This window comes from Ictidomys tridecemlineatus, chromosome 1, assembly GCF_052094955.1.
Source record: "Ictidomys tridecemlineatus isolate mIctTri1 chromosome 1, mIctTri1.hap1, whole genome shotgun sequence".
Classification (NCBI taxonomy): Eukaryota; Metazoa; Chordata; class Mammalia; order Rodentia; family Sciuridae; genus Ictidomys; species Ictidomys tridecemlineatus.
Window position 1 is genome coordinate 230,996,644 of NC_135477.1, and position 27,907 is coordinate 231,024,550.

Below are 27,907 nucleotides of genomic sequence, written 5' to 3' on the forward strand. Positions count from 1 at the left end.
AATTCCTTAAAGCAGCAAAATTGAAAGTATATTTAAAATCTTTTTTTATGGAGTTATCAAAGTAACTTGTGATTAACTGTGAAGTTATATAATTTGGTAATACTGTGCAGAATATCATTAAGATATACATTAGGAAAAGAACACTGACATAGCCCTCAAGATGATACGAATACAGTCAACTGGGTTTCATGGCTGGACTACCAATGTATATTCTGTAAGATGGGATTGCTCACAGATGGCAAGAGTGCATTGCCCTACTCTAATCTCATATAGTTCTGTAAAATACTAATGAAAATATTTGAAAGTAATTAAGAGTAAATTTTCTAAAAATGATCACATTTTTGACTCAAATAATCCAATATATCAGATTCTTTGGAACTACAAAAAATTTCCTATTATTGAATATTTCATATTAAGAAAATTAATAGAACAAAGAAGAGGAGAAGAAAAGGTGGGGGAGATAAGTGAGAAATTAAAAGAATAAAGAAAAAAATTACTGTTTCTGTATGAATGTTATGTAGAAACAATACAAGTTATAATTACTAATCAAAGCTGTAAAATCTTTCCTGCACCAACTCAGGTAAATCTATCTTCCCTTCCCCTTTGCTAGGACTCAACAATATTCATTATATCTAATATGGTATCTATTGTACTGTTTGAATTATTTTGTATATTTTATTTCTTCATTCAAAAAAAATGAATTTCTTAGGAGAATTTCTTATTTGATTATTAGTACTAACAATGGTACTTTCACCAAATTTGTTAGTTGGTAAATATTTACTCATTAAGTGATTAAACAATTGAGAGAATAGAGAAATATTTTTTGTCAACATTGATTGAATTATATATCCAGTTTTCAGCATTGATTAATAATTTGTATCTTAACCAATAATTCATACTTTATCTGAAATAATATTATTTGAAGCAGATATTAAAATATATCTTTCAGGCAATGCTACAAATATATCATTTAATTTTAAGATGAGAAGCACAGGCAGAAATTTCTAACAACCATATTTTCCTAACATTATGGTTAGTTGTATATATCTCACTATCCATATTTGCAAGTTTCACAAGCCCATTCTCTGAAATAATGTACTATGAGACCAACTATTCAGTTCTGCATTGTTTGATGTGAATATGCTTTCTCTTCTTATGAGCTAAATTTTGGTCTTCAAGTAAGACATTAAAATCTAACTCCCAGTACGTCAGAACATGATCTCATTCAGAAATAAGATTACTGAGTGTGGCTGGGGATTTGGGGGAAAGGACAGATTTGCTAAGAGGGAAAATAATAACAGAAGAAAAGGTGAATTAGGATATAAGACCTTCCTAAAACATGAACACCTTAAAATGAAGAACAGACTCTTCTAACTGTATAATGATGATTTTCACTAAAGTTCAGAGTCCTAAACAGGATCATGATAAGGAAAGAATGTAAGTATATAATCTGCGTGCTCCTAGCATTTGGAAAAGTAATAGGTATCACAAATATATTGTTCCAATAACACTTGGGCAAGAAAATAATCACAAATAAAAGGATCACATAGCAACTTGGAGATGAAAAGAAAATCACAATTGAGGAAATATTAAATAAATATCATCATCATTATGAGTCCCACTCCTAGAAACATACAGTGTCTTGAAGACTTACACTGTGGTATCAATGTAAGATATTGTAAATATTGGATATTTTACAAACACCATTTCATATAACCTTAAAATGTTTATTTCACATATATGCATATTTTAGTCGTCATTTGATATCCTAATATCATTTGGAAAACTGACCAAGATATGGGTCTCGTGGATCTAATGGTATTCTCTTCTTTTTCAATAACTGGCCCACATATGGACAGTAACACCCAAGGGTCGTTTTATTGGAGTTTCCTTGGAAAAATGCATTCTTATTCTTAGGGAAAGCCTACAGAATTCTAAGCTGTTTCTTTCGGAGTGGACAGAACTAGGGAAGCATTTGGTCTTGGAGGTTTCTGGCAGGCACCTTCTGTCCATGAGGGAAGCCAGACTGTGTGGACATGGTCAGCATATGGAAGAACATGCAGAGAGGACAATAGAAAGGAACAGAGCCAGAATGCAGATTGACTCTGGCCCTGGGTCTGCAGTTTCCCTGTTCTCTCTCTTTTGTGAGTTAATCACGTATTTTATTGTTAAAACCTTTTTGTCAATTTGATATTCTAAATTTTGAAGACATGCTAACAAATAGAGTTATTTCAGCTATATATATATGAACAGGAAAATTTAAATGGTGAGTTAAATTTTCCATGATCAAAATTACTGAGGTTGGTCCATTTTATATATCCCAGTCTTCCATGACTCACTAAATTTCCTTGTTAAATTATCTGAAAGGAATTTTGAATTTAAAACTGGAAAATTGTTGAATAATTGTGAGTCAGGTCTTCTCTTGCCTTTTAGATCTTTTGATAAAACTGACTTACAATTGCTGTTTCTTGTAAGACAGGAAAGACTATATGTCTGAAGAGAGTACAAAGAGATTTTGTTAAAAAAAATTAATATAGATTTTTTTAGATCATAAGATCGGCACCCATTATTTAATGAAGTATATTATTAAGTAAATTATTGATTATATCAGGTAAGTAGTTTATTTATTTGTGCTACTGAATACAATCTGGTACCTTGGCAAAAAAGAAAATTTGAATTGTCTTTGCAGGCTTTCTTGACTTTTTTACCTTGTTTTTTAAACCATATTTATATCAAGAAGTAATATGGCAAATGCTTTAGTCTAATTGTGCTAAGAAAGCTTGGAAAATTATCTCACATATTTTGGAACCAATTTGGTTCATATGCAAATAGTTAAAATATATCTATTTAAATATTTCGTGCAGTGTTTTGAAAGATCAACAAATGATATGCCCAGAAAATTAGCAACTTAGTTTGTGACAGTTGCATTTTGATTAAGATTCAATACGTATGCTAACATTTGGAATGTGTGCTATTTACGCAGGAAAAAAATGTTAAAAATGCAAACGCTAGTGTTTCTCATTTCAATCTGGTCCCTATTTTTAAAGTTTTAGAGAACTTGGCAAAAGCATTATGAAGATGTACCACTTCATCTGGTATTATATGAGTTTATGACCACATTATCATTATAAAACTTGCCTAGAGCAGAGTAGTGGCCAAATGTTCTTAGTTTGAATCTATGTACATAGGATAATAAAATTTTGCTCTTTGTGAAATAATTTATTTTCTTTTGAACATAGTTTAGTTTCATCACAATACTTGTTACTATTTTGTCATGATAATGGAGAAGCTTCTGCACAATTGTTAATAGATAACATTTTTTATTATTTATAATAATTCCTCCTACAAATTGAAATTAGTAATGGTAAACCTTCTACACCTGATGATTAATAACATTCTGTAACACAATATTCACTTTCCATTTAAAGACCTTCAGTTGTTAATAAATTAATTATAATCTGTGGGTAGTTTAAAGAAGGTGACCATGTGAAGAGCTATAAGGTAAAGCAAGAAAAAATTAAACATCATTTGAAAAAAGTGTCTATATAAAAAATCTACAAGAAAGACTTCTTTTGGAATTGGGAAAACTATTTGTATTAAATGACATTTCATAGGAGAGTATATGCAAAGAATCTTGGTGAACTATAGAATATAATAAAAAATGCTACACTGTAAAACAATCAGTAGAAATAAATGCATAATTAAAACTGTTTACGTGAAGTGAATTAAAAAACATATATGTGGAACAGAAGTTGATGAGCTTCCTTTCCAAAATCTTAAGTTTGTGCATTGAAACCAATTCTAAAAACCAAAATAACAGAAAGATATGCATAACATCTAACAATTCAAAAATCATAATGTCAGTGGAATAAATACTAAATTTTGCAGGGCGGGGGTTGTGGCTCAGAGTTAAGAGTGCTTACCTAGCACATGTGAGGCACTGGGTTCTATCCTCAGCACCACATAAAAAATAAATAAATAAAATAAAATAAAGGTATTGTATCCAACTACAAGTAAAAAGACACTAAAATTTTATGTAAAAAAGTATTTAAATATTTAAATGCTATTTGAATTTTTCAAAATCATTATAGCTTAGGTAATAATAGTTTATTTGAGTCTCCCTCCATCCTTATTTCTAGGTTCTCTTGTTTATAGTTATTACTGATGTGAAGTAACAGTTGCACAGATTTTTTAATCCCTTTATTATAATCAACGGGTCTTCCTCATTTTGAGATTAATCTTACCAAAAAAAAAATATCTTATAAATCAAAACTGATCAGTATTTTTGTAAGACCTGCATATTTTATTTGCCTAAAATAGAAAAGGTGATGCCTAAAATATAATAAATAAGCAATTTTCAATAGAAATAATTCAGCTATCAGGGTACTTCAGTACCTTTTTGAATTAAGCGAAGACCTCCCGGTTTAGGCTAAGATAGAAAAGAAATTACTATGCTTTGGGAAACACATAGTCAAGTCAGAGAGTTATTTTTGTTTTGTCTGTTGCTGGCTCACATGTACTTTTGGAACCACAGGGAAAGGAGAATATGGACTCCTGCCATTCTGCTTCACTGAAATACTGTGGAGGGTTTTATTGAGGTGACAGCATTTTTTCTTATACTCAAAGCTGCCGCATCGGTGTGAAATACTATGGATGATTTCCACAGTGGGCTTAAAAATGTGTCTGTAAGGTTCAGGTAAAGGAAAAACACACTGCCCACCTGCCCTTCAATTGTAGGTTGTGACTACATGATTCCAGTTGATTCAAAATAAGCTTTCTACTGTAGTGGAAAAGATCATTCTCCCCTTGGGACTGACAAAAAATTCTGCCTCCCCTATTGTTTTACACACTTTGGAATTTGCATCTTTTTCATCTAGGAAAAGAGAATAAATGGCATCATCCTTGAAGAATAAATGGAGAATAGAATCTTCCAACATTTTATTGAAATTTCGAAATGACAACAATATTCTAAAGAGAAAATGCTTTCAATTCAGAAACAGGCTGCTATTAATAAATTTCTAAATATACATTTTAAGTGTCTGAGCACATAATAAAATGACTCATATATTTCAACACCATTATTGAGAGAGCAACTTGTTCCTTCTGATGGTAGATATAAAAAACGTGAATTATCAGGATCTTCTCCATTTCATTCCCAGGGTAGGTTATGTGACATGTGAATATGTTAGAATGAACCCCACTATTACGAATAATTTCAATGTACTAATAAAACATAATGAAATGTGAATTATCATTGAAATATTTCTATATATCCTTCAAGTCCCAACTCATCTATTATGTTCTCCTTGAACACTTCCTGATAATTATTTGTAATTTGTATAAATAAATATAATTTGATTTTATGGATATCCCCAATGTACAGTATTGCACTGCTTATACATTAGAACTCAAGTGTATGAAGAAAGCAAGTGAATGTTTATGCCATTGAAATTGGAAGAATGACTAGAGTAATATTCAAAGATATTAAATTATTAAATAAATCCAATTGAGATGACTTCCATCATTGCAGAAAACTTAAATAAAATTCACTACTTATTATATAGAATTATGATATATATCTCTCCAATTACTCATTAAATTTTTGCATACTTATTTACTAAAAGTTTAAATGTCCATGGACAACTATATGTTTAGAATGTGTGATGTGATGATTTGATATAGTGCACAGTGTTAAGGATTATCAGAATCAAATGAACAAATAAATCACTATGTGTAATATATGTTAGTGTCCTAGAAATTACTTATCTTAATCTGGATGCTTTTACCCATTGTACAATATCTTCCCTTTTCCCCACCCCAAGTCACTGGCAATCATTAAACATTAATTTTCTGAGTTCATCTTTGTAAAATTTCACATCTTAGGTCCTACAAAATATTTTTTATTGAGTATGAAATGATAAATCATACCCTAAGTAAAATCATTAATTTTTTTTCAAATTTTATCTTATGTACTTTATTTTCCCAACCATTCGAATTTAAATGGATATGCCACACTGTAATGAGACTAAGAGGGCATCATCCCCTGTCTAGTTTCTCACTTCAATTTTTTGTTTGTTTGTTTATTTTCCTTAACTCTGCCACATCTTTGTAAATAGTCCCTTTAATAAATTATTTTTAGTAAACTACTATTTTTAAAATCATTTTTATTTATTTTCTTTATTTAGTTTTTTTTTTTTTTCCTGTGGTGCTGGGATCAAACCCAGGGCCCCACGTGTGCTAGGCAAGTACTCTATCACTAAGCCACAACCCCAGCCCAGTAAACTACTATTTTGCATGGAAAGCTATGTCTTGCTTGGAATCCTGCCTGATATATTTCCTCTGTAGTGGTCTTTCAAATTCCTTAAAGGCAGGAGGATGGGCCCAGACTTCCAAATATGTACAAGATCAAACAAGCATCGGGTAGATTGTCACACAAATGGGATTATAAGGTTTAATTACTTTGTTTCTAAGGTGGTTAAGGAGAGCAGGACTCTGAATGTGAAGACAAATGACCTCAAGATAATTCATTGCCTTTGCCCTAAGACTTTGATCATCATACAAATTGTGATTACTAAATTGGATTCCTAGGTACCTTGATCCAGAGAAAAAGGCTACCATGGTAAGTGGATACCAACATTTCAGAAACTAAAAAAAAAAAAAACAAACAAACAAAAAACTACACTCTTATATCTTATACTAATCAAATGAAACTTTTCTGAATAAAAAAAGAAAAATAATACTGTATCCCATCTTCCCCCCCTCTTCCACATGCCTAGTATACTTTTTGGCTTGAACTCTGTGTTAAAATAAAGATTTCTGTTACCCAGATCTTTAAATCTATATGCATTCTCCAGTACTCCATCACACACTCTTCCCCTTCCTATTTTAATAGGAAAATCACTTTTTATGTCAAAGACTGTCTCCTATCTTGGTGGTCTTGGGACCATCTCTCTGGTTTTCAGAAGGGCTTCCCTTTTTCTTTATTAACTTCTCTCTCCCATGACAATTCCTTCCTCACTGTGGGGACATTCCCATTACCATACAAGCATGCTCTAGCATCTCCTATTTTAATAAGAATTCTCCTTGACCCTGTACCCCAGCCCCCACCATAACTTCAATTCTCTGATCCTCTGCACTGCAAAAACTTTTTCAAAAAGTTGTTTTTATTGGTTGTCACTACTTTCTTACCTTCCACTGACTCCATTCTAGCTTCTGTCCAGGAAGTGAACACTCCACTGAAACAGTTCCAGGCAATGTCATCAGTGACATCCATATCAATGAATTCTATTGCTATTTTTCATCTTTCTCAGTGTTTTAGAAACATTGGACACAATTGACCAGTCCCTTTTATAAATAAGTTTTTTTTTCTTTGCTTCTTCTTTCACACCTTCTCCTCCTCTATTCAACCTCTAGATGTTGGCTGATTCTAGACTCACACATTCCACATTTATATTCACCCTTGAAATGCAGCCAAAATGAAATAAGATATGCTATAAATATAAAATATGCCCTGGAATTCAAATGATTAGTATGAAGAAATACTATTGAATATCTCAATAATTTATATGAGTACATTTTGAGATAATAATACTTTACATGTATTGGGTTATTAAAATTAATTATAACTGTTTTTATTTTTTAATTTTTAATGTGGCTACTAGAAAATTTAAAATTACATATGTAAGTTCACATGTGTATCTTGAACACATTTTTGCTGTTCCAGATGGTAATCTCTATTAACCTTCTTTTTTCATCATCATATCTAGTTCCATAGCTTTAAATACCTGGTGTGTTGACCCGAAATTTAAATGTCTCACTCTGACCTTTCATTTGAAGTTCAAACTTCGAAACCCAACTGGAACCTGCCATTTGCATGTCTAACAGGTATCTTACTATTAGTATGTTGTAAATAGAATTTTCAATTTTCTTCAGCCATGTTATATTACTGATGGAGTCTCTTATGTCAATCAATGATGCCACTAGCTTTCCAGTTGCTCACATTCAAACTTGAGTCATCCTTCATTATTCTATTTCCCTTAACCACTTCTAAACATTGAGCAAATTCTCCTGTTCATTTTACTTTCAATTTGTATCTTGAATTTCACTAATTTTTCTTCATTAGCTTTGCCCCTGCCCAAGTCCAAACCACTGTCTCCTCTCACACTACTATCTTTAGAAGTGGTTCCTTTAATTCCACTCCTGTACCATTATAGTGTCTGCTCCATGTCTCAGAGTGATATCTTTTGAATACATATCAGGTCATGGCATCCCTTTCTTCAAATCCTCTAGTGACTCTCTATTTTCTTAGAATAAAATCAAAACATACATTGTTTGCAAGACAGGGCATGAGACTTGATCACTACTTATTTTCCTAGTCTCAGCCCATGCCACACTTCCTTCTTGTTGTAAGAATCTAACCTCACTGATCTTCCTTTGTGCTTTGATCCTCTCAGGCTTATTATGGCCTCAGCCCCTTGGTATGGTATTCTTCCCTCTTTCTCAAGTATTCTGCTCCCAGATTTATGTATGGCTGACTCCTCTTCATTCTTCAGGTTTTAGCTCAAACATCATCTCCTTAAACCATCTTTGCAAGTAGCAACCAACCCTAGTCATTTTTCTCACTTTAATTTTTTAATGATTTTGCTGTTCAGAGTTATTTCATTAAGAGGAAAGTAAAGGGCATTCATTGTATAAGATAGAGACACTTGCTACTCTTGGCTATAAATATTACATGATTTAGAAAAGTGAGGCTTTTTTTAATTCTTAAAATTATTAGACACAAGATCTGAAGTTGCCCAACACTATATTAATATCTTCTGATTCTAAAATTCAATTACATATTTACTCTTTTTCCAATCCAGTCATTTTCCTCAGTTTGCAATGCTACAGTAAGAAATAATTTTGAAATAATAGTAATGGGACATATATTTTGCAGATAAAACTAAATTTCATCAAATATTTAGAGTGAAACATAAATGTAATCAACATTTAGATAGATAAAAAGATGTTGATATTTTGCTAAAATTTTCAGTCTTTATCCAGATGTCTGGCAGCACATAAGGAAAACAAAACACTTTGTGAATAAACATAAGCTCAATTACACCAAAATGCCATTTTTCCTCTGATTCCAATTTTCTTCCAAAGAGAGGCCATAATCATGGGTTGGGAAATTGTAGAGATTAACAATCAAGGCTTCTAAGAACAGGGTAACACTACAGGGTAACATAGCACATTCATTAGTCATCTGGATTCCTATGGCATTTCAGAGGTCTGGATTAGTTGATCATGAAAGTTTTTTTTTTTCCTTATTAGTACAGTCATTTTGACATGACTCATAATGTATTTAATGATGAGTTTTTCTGAGGTGTTTAAGTCAGAACTAAAGTTTATTAGATCCAAAATTTGGCCCAGTTGCATGTTGGTTTTTTTTCCATATATTCAGTCTCCCACTTTGTGATCCTCTCTTCTTTGAGACTATGTACTCTCCAGCTTCCAAAGTACTCAATACCCTAAGTATAGTGCTTCATGACTGCCATCCCATATTAACATCAATATTTCACTCAGACAAAGAATATATGTTAGTATTTATCATTTACTTGATAGTATGGATTTTACTTTATGCTTTATTATTTTTATAAATAATTATATTTAAAATTATATCTCTCATTAGGGGAGAAATATATATTTTAATCATAATAGATGTGGTCATTCAAAAAGACTTACAAAAATCATTTTGTGTAATGTGAAAATTTTTTTTTTAAATAAAATAAGATTTATTTATTTTTTTTTAATTTTTTTTATTGTTGGTTGTTCAAAACATTACATAGTTCTTGATATATCATATTTCACATTTTGATTCAAGTGGGTTATGAAAATGGGAGTTCATAACCCAATTTTTTTTTTTTAGTAAAAATTATTGTAGTTTATATACCTTCCACTAGGACACAGATTGAAATTTTAGAAAGGAATAAATACACCACTACATTCCAGAAGATTTGAAGACTCAAAAGAGACTCTACTAATTTCCACCATTGCCATGATTAAAAAAAGCATCCAACTAAAAACAGTACACAAGCATGGAGCTTTATTCATGGAAAACATGACTGAGAAATCCCCCCAGTTTGTATACATGTGCCCAAACTCGGTCTCAACTGGAGAGCTAGGCCCAGCTTTAATTACAAATAAGGATTAATGATATACAATCTGATAACTGAAGAGCTAGATTCTAAACAAAAATATTGTATCTATCTTCTGTTATTTTTAGCACTATATTTTGCATCAGTTTCTTAAATGGAATGAAAGTAATATGGCAACTGTGCTGAGGTTATTTTCAGGTATTATGTGCATTTTGTGTGTTTGTGTACAGGACAAAGTTTCAGCTACTTATGAAGAATGTACTGTAAGAATAACTTAAGACAGTGATGTATGTGTTGTGTTTGGCTTTAATCCCTGAAAGACTGTGATTCCCATAGACTTGTCTTTTCCCCAAATTCTAAGAGGACTCCCAACATTCCATTGGATGGCTCAGCAGATATTATGGGCTCATTATCTGCTGGAATAGAGCAAGAGTTAATGTAATGTCTATCATGTGTGGGGTGAATAGGTGTTATTCTGAGGACCTGGGCACCAGAGGTTCCATAGATTAGAACCTATGTCAAAATGACGCAAAAAGAGAATAGCTACACATTTGTGTCATGGCAATTGGACAGCACCAGGATCTGATTGAGGCTGAGAATGTCTCTCTTTCCTTCTCATTAATCACTTATTTGAATTCACCTTTGACTCTGCAAACACCAAAAATTTGTGCATGTTCACAAATTTGTATATCCAAAAGTAAAACAAGGAAGGCTGTAAGTAAGTAGATAAAGTGGGAAAGGATTTGTAAATAAGCATAACGATCAACATTTTTTTTAGCTGAAAATGGAGATTAAAATATAAATCACCAGTGAACATGACAATAATACATGGGCAGGATTAAATACTTTCCACAGAGATTGGTAGCTCACTGGTTTTTAGTTACTACATTTTCTGGTCTTGTGTGATTCAGGAATAAGACACATTCACAAAAAAACAACAAAAAAATCCTTCATTTATCTAAGAACTACCTCAACCACATTGTTCCAAATTAATAATATTAATGTAAGTTTGAATACCCAGAGTGACCTTTCCAATAATTCAATGCCTTGGAATTGTCTTTCCAATAAGCATTGCACCTGTTTTGCTGTGGCATGTGTCCATTCATTAAGGCCAGAGTTCTTGACAGTGTCTATCAGGTTACTGTCTTTTAAGCAATTGCTGAAATATGTCCAACTTTTTGTCCCCTATTTTTGTTAGAGTCAACTGCAGTTTTCTCAAAGATTGACAATTTGCTTGAAATGCCTTCAAATAGTCTCTTAAAATGTAAATCAGACTCCTATACACCTGTCCAGAGGATTTATAAAACGAATGTCTGTGATTGCATTTTGAAAGGTGATCACAAAACACTAAAGAAGAAATAGATGGATGATAGAATCGTTACCTGAGGTAGTTGTGGAATAATACAAATTGTGTCTACTTTAATTTCAAACTTACAGGAAGTATGCACACAGGAAGCACAAAGAAGAAACCCTTAGAAAAGTAAACACTAACATTACTTCACATTACTTTAGAGACTAAAAACAATGTTGTATATTTACCTCTTTTTGATTTCCCAAGAGTCAGTCCCAAGGCTTGTCTCTTTTGGTTTCTTTCCCAGATGAGTATTTATCAACTCTGGAAGAAAGAATCATCTGGCTCACTTTAAAGTGAAATTTATACACAGGTTTCATTCTGACACACACACAATTGGTCTCAGATGAGACTTGAGAGGAATGAGTATTTTCAGATATGATTCATATAGGTGCACAGGGGTATATCTACAAATATAAAAATGTGTGTTTAATTATAATTACATTTACAGGTATATGGCTAAATTATATGTTTATATGTACCATACAAAATGTAAAACTAGTAGAGTAAAATATATTATATTAAATATACATCCTAACATTTTCTAAGTAATTTCTTATACTGTATATACAGATATGTACAGTTTATGTATATATATATATATATACACACACATACATTTGCTACATGTTCATGTACTATTTATGTGTGCCTTATATACATATGTATGTACATCTATTTGCATATATAGATAAGTTAAACATAGGTGGATAGACTTAGACATGATTATGTATATGGATAATTACATATATTTACAGATGCACTTAAAATTATGCTTCCAGTAATTTTCACAAGGCAAATGAAATCATATCAGCTGCTCAGATAGTGATAACTCCCTTTAAATTACCTCTCCTGTACAACTATTTTTCACAAATTCCTGAGTGTTAAAATAAAAAGGAATGGTGATATATAGAGACAAGTGAAATGGAGTCAGAAAACACAAATGTTAATCCTGACCTATTATTAATTTTGTAGGGACAGTCTTAGAATTTCTGGCAAAAGAAATGAACTTTTTAAAAATGGTGAACAAAAGCCCATCAGTGTGTTCCTTGTTGTGTTCTCTTATATTATGGATCTGCCCAAGACAATAAATGACTTCTACTCTCAGAAAAATAATAAATAAATACACACAGCAGTTTTCAGACTGTTCATAAGTCCCCACAAGCTCTATGTCCTTTGCATCTTTCTAAATTTACAGCCTGCTGATTTCCTTCCTCCTCACCACCCTTTGTATCTTTTATATCCCAAGACATTCATTGGTGCTACAATGGCCAGAAAGGCTTCTCAGTCTGGAATGGCAAACACCCTCACTTTCTGGAGATGTTTGCTCTAATGCCTCCTTTTCCATTAGCCTGGCTGGGTATTATATTAGAATTCCTCCCACTTCTGCCCACCCACCTCCACACACTCCCACAGACACCACTCACAGCATTCACTGCTTCATATCATTTCCTCAGGATCAATCTTTAACTTGTGCGTTTGTGGTGTGACTTCCTTACTTGGCAAAGTTATTCAATAGCTCTGTGTGTGTGTGTGTGTGTGTGTGTGTGTGTGTGTGTGTGTATTTTTGTGGTTACATATTCATAACCTAAAAATGTCACTGAAGACATTTCCAGTGTTCACTTCAGTGGGATGAAGAACATCTGTAATTTTGTGCTACCATTCCACCATCCATCTCCAGAACTTTCATCATCCTAAATAGAAATTACAAGTGTTTTCATCATGCCCTGGTCCAACCCTTGGCAGTTCTATTCTGTGCTCTGTCTCCATGAATGTGTCTGTTGTAGATTCTAGAATCACACTCTATCCATCGTTTTCTGTCTGGCTCATTTCCCAGAGCAGAAGGTTTTCAGGATTGGTGCATGGTGGTGCACGTATCAGAATTCCATTGCCTTTGTTCAAACTGAATGATATTATGACACATACACACTCGACATTTTGCTTATGGACATTTGGGTTGTTCGTGGATATTTGGCTTGTTGCCATTTTTTAGCTTTTATAAATAATGTTGCTATGAGTTTTGCTGGAAAAGTGTCTATTTGAGTCTTGGACAGATTTTCATTTTTTTTTCCTACTGTGTCTGTGGGGTTTAAAATAATGGTTAGAATAGTTGTATGTTTATTGTTCCTTTTCTTCCCTTTCTCCTCTGTTTTGTAGCCCAAGTCTTATATCTGTGGATCTCATTGTGTATTTTGCTTCCACCTGGGCAGGTTGATGGGACTCATAGATAATGAGGAAAGCAGATGTGTGAACCGCTCTCAACCCTCCTACTTTGCTGCAGCTCCTCCACCTTACAGTTCCCCTCATAACCATGCTGCCACGGCTACACTACCTGTACTTCCAGACCATTATGGATCCCTTGTCCCTTCAGACTGAGGAATCCCATTTGATGGTCTTGAGTAACTCCAAGGGGATCTATTTTCCTGCTTGTTTTCTTAAACATGCAATGATTGCTTAAATAACCACTTAGTTGATCTATTTCTCAATTAAGTACATTAAAATTTACCATTTGTTTTCTCCTACAAATCTCATAATGTGCAGTTACTGAATACATATTTTTTGAATACATGAGTAAATGGGAGCTTAAAAGTCTTCTCATATGGTCAAAGGAATACAGACATCTTTTATATCAAATTTCATGTTTTGTTAATCATTTATCATATTAAAAAAGCATAAAATTATACATTCCAAGATAGAGATGTGACTGAGAAGTACAACGCTTGCCAAGCATGGGCAAGGGCCTGGGTTAAATCCCCAGCACACATTTTGTGTGTGTGTGTGTGTTCCAAATTAAAGGTATTAGAAATAATTTCCAAAACCTGTTGGTTTTGATGAGCTTGTTATTTATTTGTAGATTTCACCATAAACTAAACTCGACCATCCTATCTATTTTATTGAAATTTAACTTGAAATTACATGGGAACTATAAAAAGATGGCAGTAATATGCAATGATTTATCTGTGTGTAGTTAGATTTTTTTGAGACAGTGTATTAGCCACAATATCCAACAATAAATTAGAAAATGATGCTAGTATAACACTATAAAGTTCATCCATAGCCTAATATATCGCTGCATATATCCCCTATAAACTATAATTTAAAATTTTTATGCACATTAAATGCCTTTTTTTCTTACAAAATGAATTTCTATTACTAAATTGGGTCACTTTATATTTTGTATTGTGACCTGGATAAAGTTTTGTTGGAGAAGTCATTTGAAGTTATTTTATTATTTTCATTAGTAGAAGTGAATTTTTTAAACTATCCATATATCTCTATCTTTGCAATTTTTCCAGGTTAGAATCTAGCAGTTTATGCTTTATCCATGTATATGTATGCCAGAGCTTTCAAAATGAAATACCGAAATATCGAGCACAGGATGATTTGAACAACAGAGTTGTGTTACTTTCTCCTTCTAATGAATGGAAGTCTAACCCCCAGGGAGTGGTTGGCAGCCATAGTTTCTGCTGAGGCCACTGACCTTGCTTGCCACAGCACCCTCTTAAAGTGCTCTCATTTGGTCTTTCTCCTAGTCTCACACAATCCCACGCCCCCTTCCTGTTATCAGGACACCCATCTTGCTGTGACGCACATGGCTGTGAAATATTCTACATGTGCATGTCCTTGTTCATAACTCCTCTTTATTTGTGAGCCTTGGTCACACTGGTTTAGGGTACACCCATATTACCTGATTTTACTCTAGTTAGATTTGAAAAGGTCCTATCTTTAAATATTCTTTAAATATTTAGTCATATTCTGAGGTACTGATGGGTAGGGTTTCAATGTATGAATTTGGGATGGACACTATTTAGTTCATGATTTTAATCAAGTCAAAACAAGCATTGAGTTTTTCCATTTTTTTTTCCTAAATTTTTCCATCACATCATTGTTTCTGTCCTCTGCTTTGGGTTCTAACAAGTTTCTGCTCTGATGCTGTTACTACCCTTAGTACCTGTCACAGTTCTTTGGATGCTAGTGTAGTGATCTTACTGGTGGACTCAGACTGCCTGAGTTCAAAGCCACTAATTAGATATGAATCTGCAGGAACTTATTTAAACTCTGTTTCTGTTTCCTTGTATGTGAATGGAATAATTATTCCTCCACAGGTATTAGTTAAATAAAACACATTAATAGCTTAGAATAGTGTTCTTTTAGTTCTTTGTGTTTGTTTGTTTGTCTTGTTTTGTTTTTCTGCTTTGTGATTTGTTTTCATTGCTATGACTCATGTAATAGCTGCTCCCTGCAAGTTCTGCTACTCTCAGGAAGCCAGGAAGTTGGTTGGCTGTGCTCATGACAGCATCCCTAATGCCTGTACAGGACTAACATCTATGTCCAACATACATTGGTAAAATGTACAATAGACAGACACAGGACAATCTATTTCTTTTGCATGTATAAGGCGGTAATGGGGTTTAAACCCAGGGATGCTCTACCATTGACCCTTCCTCCCAATTTTTTTCATTTGAGACAGGATCTCACAAATGTGCTGAGTCTGGCCTAAAACTTAAATGTTGCCTCAACCTACAAACTTGCTGGGATAACAGGTGTGCACCACAGGGTCCTGAGAAAAGCTGGTCCTTTCTTATTGGAATAGAAATAGTAATTAAGATTGACCCTAAAAATAACAGTTAAGAAAGAATTTAAAAATCTACATTAGAAGTAGGCATCTGTTGAAAAGAGAGGATTCCTATTGAGAAAATGTCCAGAAAGAAAGTCAGTTGCCATGTTCTAAAAACATTTCATTATTTGCAACACGCAGAGGCCAAGACAGAAATCTCAACACCAGCAGGCAAGAACAGCATAGACTTAAATTAAAAAAAAAAAGCTGAATTTATATAGACTTCATATTTAAAGTAGAGGACTTCAGTGTCAAAACCATATGCCCCAAAGCAGGAGTAGGGCTAAAAGAAATGTCTTAATGCCAAACTGAGCCAGCAGTCAAAGTACCTGACGGACTTGCAAATATATGTTCCACAAGTAGCTTTCCTGTGAACTTGCTTCGTACTACTTCTGAAGGCTAGAATATATAGCCTTTTCCAGTATCTTTCCTAACTTCTTAGTAGAATAATTTAGAAGGCAGTTAACTTTGGGGTTTTTATAGTGTTTTTTTTTCCTTTGAAACAATAAACGATTGGTTTTTTTTGAAAACTTATTTGCTTTCCTTACTCCCTTCAAGTTCAAACAGGTTTTTGAATAAAAATAAAATTTCTTTAGACTGAGGAAAGATAAATACTGTCAGGTGAAATGTTTTCTAGGTATTTAGAAACTGAAAATAAAATTACTTGAAACTAGATACCTGTGTTAAAACGTGAAGCAGGATTTGGTTATTTCACTTAATATTGCTAATAGTATGTGTTTAGGTTTAGATATGAGGTTTCCTCCAAGAGCTCTTTGGTGAGACTATGCAAGAATGTTCAGAGATTAAATGATCAGATTGTGAGAGGTAAACCTGGAGGATTAATTGGTGGATTAATCCAGTGATATAGATTAACTAAGGAGTAACTGAAGTTATGTAGGGTGTGATTAAAGGAGATAAGTTACTGGGGGCGTGCCTTTGGGACTTATATTTTGTCCCTGGTGACTGCAGCTCTCTCTACTTCTTGGTTGTCATGTTCTGAGTTGCTTTCTTCCACCATGCCCTTCCGCCATGATGTTCTGCTTTACCTCAGGCCTAGAGCTCTGGAGTCAGCTGATAGTGGACTGGACCTCTGAAATGGTAATCCAAAATTAATATTTTCACCTCTACATTTTTCTTGTCAGTTGTTTTGATCACACTCATGAGGCTGAGTAAAACAGTGTGGATCATTAGTTTGGAGTTATCACTAAGAGATAGATGAAGATATAGAGATGAGAAAGCCATTCGAGAAAGAGGCTGGGATTCAACATTCAGGTTTTCTCCATCTGGGGCTATCATCTAAATGCTTTTGAAAATCAAGAAATCAATGTGGCACAATGTCACATGCCTGTAATCTCAATGGCTAGGGAGGCTGAGGCAGGAGGATCGTTAGTTCAAAGCCAGCCTCAGCAATTTAATGAGGTGCTAAGCAACTCAGCAAGGCCCTGTCTCTAATAAAATACAAAATAAGGCTAGGGATGTGGCTCAGTGGTCAAGTGCCCCTGAGTTCAATCCCTGGTACTGTCCCCCTAAAAAAAGAAAAGAATGTGGTTTGCAGGTCTGAAGCTAAGAACAGCCAGTTCCTTTCCTGTATAGATCTTCTATTAGAATATTTATTCACCAAAATATATAATATGCAAAAAATAATGCTTACTTACTTTTTTTCCTCATGAACCTTTAATTGCCTGTAGTTGTTAATCATATCTTGCATTTAGCAAATTCTAACAAATCATACAAATGTGTGCTTATAATCATTCTGTTCATATTGTAGTCATTTTACCATTTTATTTATACTTTTGAAAATAATAAACATTTTTAATGTACTGCTTAAGGACCCTTAGAGAGTCAATTTTCAGAATTTGAAATATAAGACCCATTATTGCAGCTAATATTCATATCAACTTCACACCCAAATAAGGGAAGAAAAATGAAAAAGAACTGAGAATCTAGAATATCAAAAATTTGTTTTTACTTTTCACTGATAGACTATTTATTCACAGCAAAGCAATGATGTATTTTAAGAACATGATCTTTTTTCTTGAATAAGAGTCTTAAATAAGATTTTTTTACAATTTTTTCTAATACTTTTATATCCTATGATTAAGGCTAAATACTACTATTACTATTAATTAGCAGAATGAACTAAGTCAGTAATTTGTTAAAACTACTTTTTAGTCATTGCTTTCAACTGATCAAATACTAGGAAAATTGTTAATATTTAAATAAAATAATTTATGTAACAGTGATATTTTTTCCTTCAATTCCCTATATCCTATGGTACAAAAGGAAAGTAGCAAAATGGAGCTAATATTTTACCTTGACATGAGACTTCCTTTTCTCCTCCTGTGTGTACTTTCTGTCTGAGTCAAAACCTCAGGGTAGCATGTAGCTAATACATAGACATTTTGCATAAAGACAGGTTCAGCTGGGAGACTCCTTCAATACATTTTTATTCTTTTATTTGGGTGGAACTATATACATGTTTATGAGCATAGTTTTCATTCCTCCAGAGAATAGAGTGTACATTAGTAAGTTCCTTTTGAAATTAGGTTGGGGCCTTGTCATTCCTGTGACCAAAGAAATATAGACAGAAATCTCCAGAATATATAAAGAGTTCAGAAACACTTAACATCAAAACCACAACAACCACAACAAAATAATCCAATCAAAAAATGGGCTAAGGATCTGAACAGACACTTCTCAGAAGAAGATATACATTCAGTCAACAAATATATGAAAAAAAATGTTCACCATCTCTAGTAATTAGAGAAATGCAAATCAAAACTACTCTAATATTTCATCTCGAACCAATCAGAATGGCAGTTATCAAGAATACAGACAATAATGAATGTCAGCAAGGATGAGGGGGGAAAGGTACACTCATACATTGATGATGGAACTCTAAATTGGTGTAACCAATCTGGAAAGCAGTATGGAGATTACTTACAAAACTTGGAATGGAACCACCATTTGACTCAGTTATCCCCGATCTATACCCTAATGACTTAAAATCAGCATAGAAGAGTAACGCAGCCACATCAAAGTTTCACTCAATTCACAATAACTAAACTGTGGAAGCAACCAAGATGCTCTTCAAAAGAGGAGAGGATAAAGAAACTGTGGTATATATACACAATGGAATATTACTCAGCATTAAAAAGAATAAAATACTGGCATTTTCAGGTAAATGGATGGAAACCATGTAAGTAAATCCCCCCAAAACAAAGTCTGAATGTTCTCTCTGATAAGTGGGTGCTGATCCATATTGGGGGGGGGCAAGGGGAAAATGGAAAAAAGGAAAGGGAAGGGTGGGGACAGGGCATGGGGATAGGAAAGATGGTGGGCATTGAACTCTTCTAACCCCAATCTGATCTATGGAATCAATCTTCACACTCTGTACTTATTTAGATACAAAAGGTAAATAATCCAAGATGGAGAAACAGACCAATGAAAGAAGCCTGGATGCATGAGTTTCTCTCTGGGAAGAAAGACACCTGGACAGTGAACCCATATACATCGCCCTTCAAGGTGAACAAGAATGTAGTTAAAATGGATAAAATCATGGAGGCTTGGGAGTTTATTCTTCCATATCTAGTGAGAAGTCCCAGGGTTAATAAAGCACCTTTTCTGTGTCAGCCAATTTTCTAGAGATTTACATTCATACATGGTAAAAATTACTAGATAATTATCAGGTATATAGAAAGAGCAATCTAATATGTATCCCAGATTCAAAAACTACTCAAATTATCAGCAGATCCAAAAGACAGGATTATGTTTCTAACATTAATAGTTACTTCTATTTTACAATGTAAACCATTACCTGATTATTTCGGTTGGTATAGGTAGTTATCAAGTTCTTGAGTTCTTGCTCTGACAAGCAAAGATTTGATATTTACAGTAGTAACACAGAAATCAACTCAGTTAAGGGAAAATATTCCATGAAATGTATACTTGAAATTTTAATATATGTGTGAATCATATTTTTATGTCTGCTACAATTTTGACATAACTTGTACTTTTTCTCTTTAGACATGATGCTATTCACTGACATGATAGCATATTTTCAAACAAGGTTATATAAACAGTCAAATGTATAAAAAATAAATACTACCTTACTGACATGTTTAACTATAGGAAATTGGTAAACAATTATTTAAATTATATGGTTGGGAAATATTTTAAAAGTCATTTTTTCATAATGCAAATTATTTCTATTTATCTCTCAAATTACACAGACACAGTACATCCCTTGTTGTTTTTGAAATTTTGATTTCAAAATTGTACTTGTGGAAGAATTTCACACTGAATTTTGAAGCAGGGACTGGAGATATTATTTTTAGCACAATTTGAAATTGTTCCCCAAGATTGAGGGCTCAGTCAGTTAGAAAATTTCCATTGATTTTTAAATTAAAATTCTCATAGAAAGCAGGTTGACTTGGCTTCTTTTAAATAAGACACAATGAAAGCATAGAGATTGTTTCATGCCTCTTTTTCAAGAAGCAGTTCTTTAGTTTTGACAATAAGATTGAACACAAATGTTTCGAACATGCTAATAATATTCCAACAACTTCTTTATTTAATTTAGTAAGTTACATTGTTTTAAAGGTTTTCTTTAAAAGTTCTTAAAGTGTGTTCTTAAAGTTCTTAAGGAGGATTTCAAGTCCAAAGCCAGCCTCAGAATTTTCAGAATTCTTGCAATGTATATTGTGATAAATCCCTTCATTCTTTCCCCCACTATTTAAAAGTTATTCTGGGAAATAACTGAGTCATAATTTACAGCATTGGATTATGTAGGAGATAAACTGATGGTGTGTGGTTTTCAGCAGCAAAATGCCAATGTACTCCCATTTATCAAAAGAGGAGTATAGGCATATTCCCCAGGACAGAGCTAAGTCTCCCAACATTTAAGTCTCAATCTGAATCTCATCTCATTTTAGTCTCAATTTTTTCTTATTCTCTGTCTCTAGGAGCTGCATTTTTAGTTAGCAACTTTATATAAAATAATTTGTATTCAAAACATAAAAACTGTTGTCCCCTTCCCCCACGAAAAAGCCAATAAACACACACACACACACACACACACACACACAAACACACATACACACTTCACACTTCTGTTTTGGGCAGACTAATTGCATTCCAACGCCAAGAGTCTGATTTCAGAATGTAGCTGGGATACACAGGCATGACAATAAAGTCATGAAAGCAGCTTTCTGATGTAACTCTTTGTCAAGATATTTCAATAAAAGATATTTCAAAAATGTTATTAGCAATGGCAGCCTCATGGGTTAGCTTGGAAATAATAAGGTCAAAGAGAAAGTTTTCATAAAGTTTTATTGGCCAAGCACTAACAGAAATAAGACCTATAAGAAACAATGTCAGTGATCATAACATTAGTTCCTGAGGGAAATACTGAAGAAGGGAGCGGAAGCAAAATCTGGGATAGGGAGCCCAGAGAGACTCTGAGGCCCATGGAGAGAGTGGGTGAAAGGAGACAGGATCTGACGAGGGAGGAGGGGCTTTATGAGCCGAAATTTGAAGACAAAGAAAATTCTTAAAGTGTGTTTTTGAAGTTCTTAAAGAGGATTTCAAGTCCAAAGCAGGCCTCAGAATTTTCAGAATTATTGCAATGTATATTGTGATAAATCCCTTCATTCTTTCCCCCACTATTCTTACTTAAGATTCACATTATTATTGTCTATTTTTGTGTTTGCTTTTCTTGCAGAATTTTCATTGTTAATTGCTTTGGAGGCATTTGTTCGTTGCATGTCTCTGCATGAAGGGCTCTTAACTTAAGATGATCCTGATATATTCAAGACAATCAATTGACTCATAATTTGAATTGAGGAGAATAAAAGTTGCTTAAGACATTTTAGCAACTAATTTGTACCTAAAGATAATCTGGAATACAAGGCACAGTAGTACATGCCTGTAATCTCAGTGGTTTGGGAGGCTGAGGTAAGAGGATTTCAAGTCCAAAGCCAGCCTCAAGGAGACCCTAAGCAACTTAGTGAGAGAGTCTGCCTCAAAATAAAACTAAAAAGGGCTGGGGCTGTGACTCAGTAGTTAAGCACCAGTGGGTACAATCCCCAGTATCACAAACAATAATATAAATAATCAGAAAGGTACGTTGGAAGAAAAAGAGTATTATCCTGATTTAATAGTCCTGTTGCAAGATAAATCTATCATTTCTATGCCTACTTTCACGCAGATCATCATCAAAATGTAACTAGAAGAATAAACAGAAATACAGGATCATGCAAATCCTTGTGCAGTTAGAGGTTGAGATAAAAGCAAGACAAAAGGAATATTCAACTAATGAAGAAAATATACCCAGGAATCATTATAATTCAATATTAAAATGAAGATATTAATTGAACATCCACTCCATACCAACCAGGTGCTTGGATGATTCAGAGAGCAAAAGAGACTACATTTAACTGATATTGAGCTTTCCTTATAGTTGGAAATAAGTGGAAAAATATGTCTACCTACATAGATGAATATATTATTAGTTAGATGACATTGTGAGTAAGAAGAAGATAATGGGTAAAAATTAGAAATTACATTGTTGGTGAATTTCAGAGAAATGAAATAGGCAGCCATGCAGGAATCTAGAATGATCACTACAAGTAGAAATAATAGCAAGAAATTTGCAAGCTAGGAGAATATATGGGAACACTGGGTATCTGAGTGAAGAAGGGAAAGGAAGATTGAAGCAAAGTTACATGAGGGGGCAGCTCATACAGACCAGAGCATGTGTGCCAGCCTCAGTGTATCGCCACTGAGTATTAAAGAAAACGTGAAGGAAGCCACTAGCAAGTGTTTGTCTCTGTGCCTGGTGCTCTTACATAAGCAAACCCAAACTAAAATTGGAGATGTTTCATTTAACTGACTTAAAAAAAGTGTACCACAAACAATAAAAAAACTTAAAAAAAGCCAACTAGCCAATAGTTATGTAACTGGGGACCATATAAAAATAAGTCAAATGCTTTTTTAGTTGCCAATCAAGTAACGATCTATGTGTTTAGCATATAAAACCTCACTACTCAAGCTGCTGAAATGGAGCTCTCTGAATTTCTTCTGTTTTTGAAAATTGGCTGATTCATGAATTGTTCGTTGCTTGAATAAACTCTGTTCACTTTTGTCTAAAGTTTTAACTGTACCATGAATGACCTCTGGGGTTTTATACAGAATAATGGCATGCATTTAGTGAAAAAATGGGTGATTGTTCTGGTTACTTGGGGAGAGCAACATGAAGGAGAGTAAGGTGGAAAGAAGTTAGAACAATTTCAAGGCAAAGGTGAGAGGTGATGGTAGTTTACATTAACTGATGAGAGGAGTTTGATTTAAGATCCTATAGTGTTTGTTGATGGAGTGGATGGAGGATGGGTAAGAAAAATGACCCAACAATGACCTTTCACCCTGAGTAGTGAGAATGACAATATTGCTGCCTAATAAGAGGGGGATAGTGAAGGGAATCAGGTTCTGTGCAGTTGGAGTACAGTGCTTGGGTATGTGTATGCAACTGGGCATGCCCTGTGTATGGGTGTGTATGTCTCTGAGTGTGCAAGAGTGGGAGGATCAGTTTACATTTGAGATTCCCAGCAGATGTCTAGTTGAGAGGTAGCATAAACTGTTACATAGAAGTTGGGTATTGAGGGTTGAATCTGAAATTTCATGGCATAAAAATGTATAAATCTCATTTATCTCAAGGAGATCACCAGAAAGTGAGCATTGCATAGATTAAGAGCAGTCCAGAACCCTAAACCCTGAGACCGAATAATATTTATGCATGAAAAAAAGAATTAGCAGGAGTGATTGAGGAGGAATGACTAGCAAAACATGGAGGTCAAGAGCAAGCTGTGTTCTGGAAGCAGGGGGACAACCCCAAAAAGAAACAAGCAACTAACATATCCAGTATTTTCAACTTCACCACTCAGTACCTCCAACAGTTTCAGGATGTACAGTTCACTTTGCATGGGTCCTCTGTTCTCCTCCTACCTTCTCTGCAGCACAGATAAAATGCTCATTTTTAAAGAAGTTGTGATTATAGAAATTAAAGGATAGGAAAATACATGAAAATTTTCTAATAACTGCAGAATTAACTGTTTACATTTTTCTTTACTAATATCTCATAAAATCTATGATTGCCTGAAATTTATCATTAAAAATGTCAAAAAAAAGCAAATATACAGTCACCATAACATGATGAATGAAAGAAGAGAAAAAAATGTAGCCAGCATTTAGTGAAGACTGCTACTGGAAGCAGGACTTAGCTAGATCAAATGATCTGGGCTGCAGATTTTCTTTTTTTATTTATGTTTTTAGTTGTAATTGGACACAATAACTTTATTTTACTTATTTTTGTGTGGTGCTGAGGATTGAACCCAGGGCCTTGCATGTGCTAGGTGAGCGTTCTACCACTGAGCCACAATCCCAGCCCCTGGATGGGGTTTGAATGACTATGTTTGGGCAGAAATAAGCAAGTTTTATAGAAGGAAAATTATAACTTTTGTTTTGTTAATAAAACTAAGAGAAGAAGTATTTTACCACAATTAAATCACACTTGAAAATAAAATATTTTAAACATACATAAATATTTTACAGATATATTTTCACTTCCATGTTGTATATATATATACTTATATGTACATTGCATATGTATATATGTGTAGTATATATGTATAGTGTATTTACATATGAAAACTGATCTTTTAAATGGCTAGATTCTTAGAATGGTAAGAGGAATGTTTGATTACTCTTCAAATCTATCATTTAATAAAATCTGCCTTAAATTTCAATTAATATTCATAGTTAAGGATTTATCCATTATTTTATTCTTCTAAGTAAGAATGCAAGTTAAAGCACACAAATATGTGTATATGCTATATACAAAAGAAAGTATAATAGTCTTTGACCTTATTCTACACAAATTATTTAACATTGACAAACAAGGCACACCGAGAAATATGAAATATTACTAATTCCCCTTCAATTATTTCTGAAAAACAACTTCATCCAGAAACTCACTGAAGGTAGAAAACATGCTTATGCTTAATGAGATTTTATTAGGATTACTTGTTTGCTTGTGCCAGTCAAACCTGACCTTTATAACACAGTATTTGTTTAGATCTAGTGGAGATAAATTGAGTGCACTGATACTAAATTGAAGATCTATTAAATAATAAGTAGGATGTAGTCTTATAATCACCTTTGGATTATAAACAACATTTACCACAAGATCAAAACATGTTGACTTAGAAGAAGTGAATGTAAATTGAAATGAAAGAAATTTCACAAATGCAGTGATCAGAATTATAATAAGAGATGCTATTAAGGATTTTAAAATATTTCTAATTTATTTTGATTAAATGGTGATTATACTCTGAAATATGTATTCAACAAAAATTTTAAGGCATTCATGAAATGAATTGAAGTATTTTTGTTTTAATTATTAACAATATTGAAGGCACAATTATGTCAACTTCTTTAAATAATATTGGAACACTCAAATTTTCCGACTTCTTTTGTATTTTAATTTGCTATTATAAGTGAAGAAAAATAAATACACCTTCTCTGATATGTGTAAGGTGAGTCTGCAGTAGCACTTTGTATGGGTGTGGAGCATGTGTTAATTACATTGATGCTAATTCTTCTGTAATCCTACTTCATTATCTTATGCAAATAATTCCCATAATGGATCAACTTATTAGGAAGAATTAGAAAAATGAATGTCATTGGTACAGGATACATCAGCAAGTTGAAAAAGCACACTACATTTAAAGTGAAGACATAGAAAACTTCAGCAACTTGATTTTTGAAATTGTAACATTTTTTAGAAAAACTATTAAGAGGCTAAAAATTATGTGCACTGTTTAGTTTTTTTTAGATAATTTGCAAAAATAGAAATCGAACTGTTCATATACAATATACAAAAGTCTCTTTGTATACCTTTTACTTTTCAAATAGTTCTACCAGTGTTTTTCACAAAATATAAAGATAGGTTAAACATAATAGTTTATTACTTTTAAATACTACAATCTAATTTTAAAGCAGTTTCTGTGAAATATTTCCCATGTATAACTGCTTAGCATAATATTTTGCTTAGCATAGTATTCTCCAGCTCCACCCATTTACCAGCAAACACCATAATTTCATTCTTCTTTAAGGCTGTGTAATATTCCATTGTGTATGTGTTATATACATACACAATGGAATATTATCCCATTCCTCAGTTTATACCCAAAGGATATAAAATCACTACACTACAATGACAGCCACATCAATGTTTATAGCACTTCGATTTGAAATAGCAAAATCATTTTGATCTTAACAAATAAAAATGAACATGCCATTCAAGTACTCTGTATCTCTCTAGACTTTACACTATGCAAGCACTAAAGTCACACTGATGAAAGCATAGTTTAAAAATATAAAGATAAAAATTAAAAAAGAATGTTACTTGTTCTTCTAACTTTAAGCATGCATTCCTCCTGAAAGAAATGACCTTTACCTTACTACTGCTTAACTGGTGTCTCATACATCAACATCTGGAGAAAGTATATCCAGCCATTCTAGGAAGAATCCATTCTCTTTATCATGCCATTTTGAAATAAATACATACATCAGCATATCTGAATACCATCTTGCAATTATTGGTGTCATACTCATAATTACTGTCTATTGCATGCTAAGCATGTATTTTATTGTTATTGGATACTCAAATCATTCCATAATAAGCTGGCAAGACTTTGAAAACTGTAAATAAAAATATTTTACCCAACTGTGTTTTATATAATGAGATCACAACCTCTTAATTTAAGGTTGAGAATTAATTGAAGTTAATCAACTTAAGTTCTGAGGCATTAATACATATGACTTTATATTCATATGAATATAAAGGCATATACTGACTTTTCTAGGGCAAAATACTTTATTACACACTTTATATATGCTTAAGTAGATTTACAATAAGTCAGAGAATTCACCTTATAGGCACATTTACTGTTTCATTAAACATTCATTTAACAAGTGGTGCTATGTGAGGCCCAGAGTTAGGTGGTAGAGATAAAGCAGGGCCGAAAGCTCATCTAGGATGAGAAAATGCAGTTACTTATCATAATCACACAGGTAACAGGCATCTAATTATTTTCATTATATTCCTTTCATTAGTACAGCATGATAATAACATCTAATTATACTACTGTATTAAAAACTAAACTAAATTTAAGCAATATATTTTATCTACAAAGTATTTAAAATACAAACAAATCTCCTACATTTTCTCACCACATTCACTAACACTAAACTGCACCTTTACCAGTCCTCAACACACATTAGCACATAGAAAAAAATGAAGGGTATCGTAAATTAATATACTAGGGATATTTGGTGCACCTTAAACCGTCTTTTGGTGTCAAGAATTTCCCATGATTCATAAGTGGACAATTTTTCTCTTTCCACTTTACAAACTAAAGTCACTAGAAGGAGAAGGACATAAAAAAAAATAGCAACCAGTGGTTTAGTGTGCCAAATTTTAGAAATATGCATTATTTATTCCAGGGTGATTGATAAAGAGAAATTTGATTCATTTCATAGTGATAAATATGATAATAATATGATAATCATATCAGCATCTCCCTAAACATAAATAATAATAAATTAAACTTAAAAATCTTCTATATTTACCAGGCTTTGATGAAAGTCATTTACATTTATTTAATCATTTATTTTAGTGTACAAACTCTTTGAGCTATATTATATTATTACTTCCATTTTACATTTGTGCAAAGGGAGACACAG

General features: G+C 33.1%; 1 protein-coding gene across 6 annotated transcripts in view; it reads right to left on the reverse strand.

Annotated features, from left to right (window-relative positions):
• The window catches only part of Cdh18 (cadherin 18), a 903,781-nt gene that overhangs the window by 535,658 nt on the left and 340,216 nt on the right, over nt 1-27,907 (reverse strand). For 5 of the 6 annotated variants that reach the window (XM_078016863.1, XM_078016854.1, XM_078016876.1 and 2 more), the window contains one exon: nt 11,676-11,751. The exons of the other annotated variant lie outside the window; for it this stretch is intronic. The gene's annotated coding sequence lies outside the window, so the exon portion shown is untranslated. The remainder of the gene's footprint in view (nt 1-11,675; nt 11,752-27,907) is intronic. 6 annotated transcript variants of the gene reach the window in all.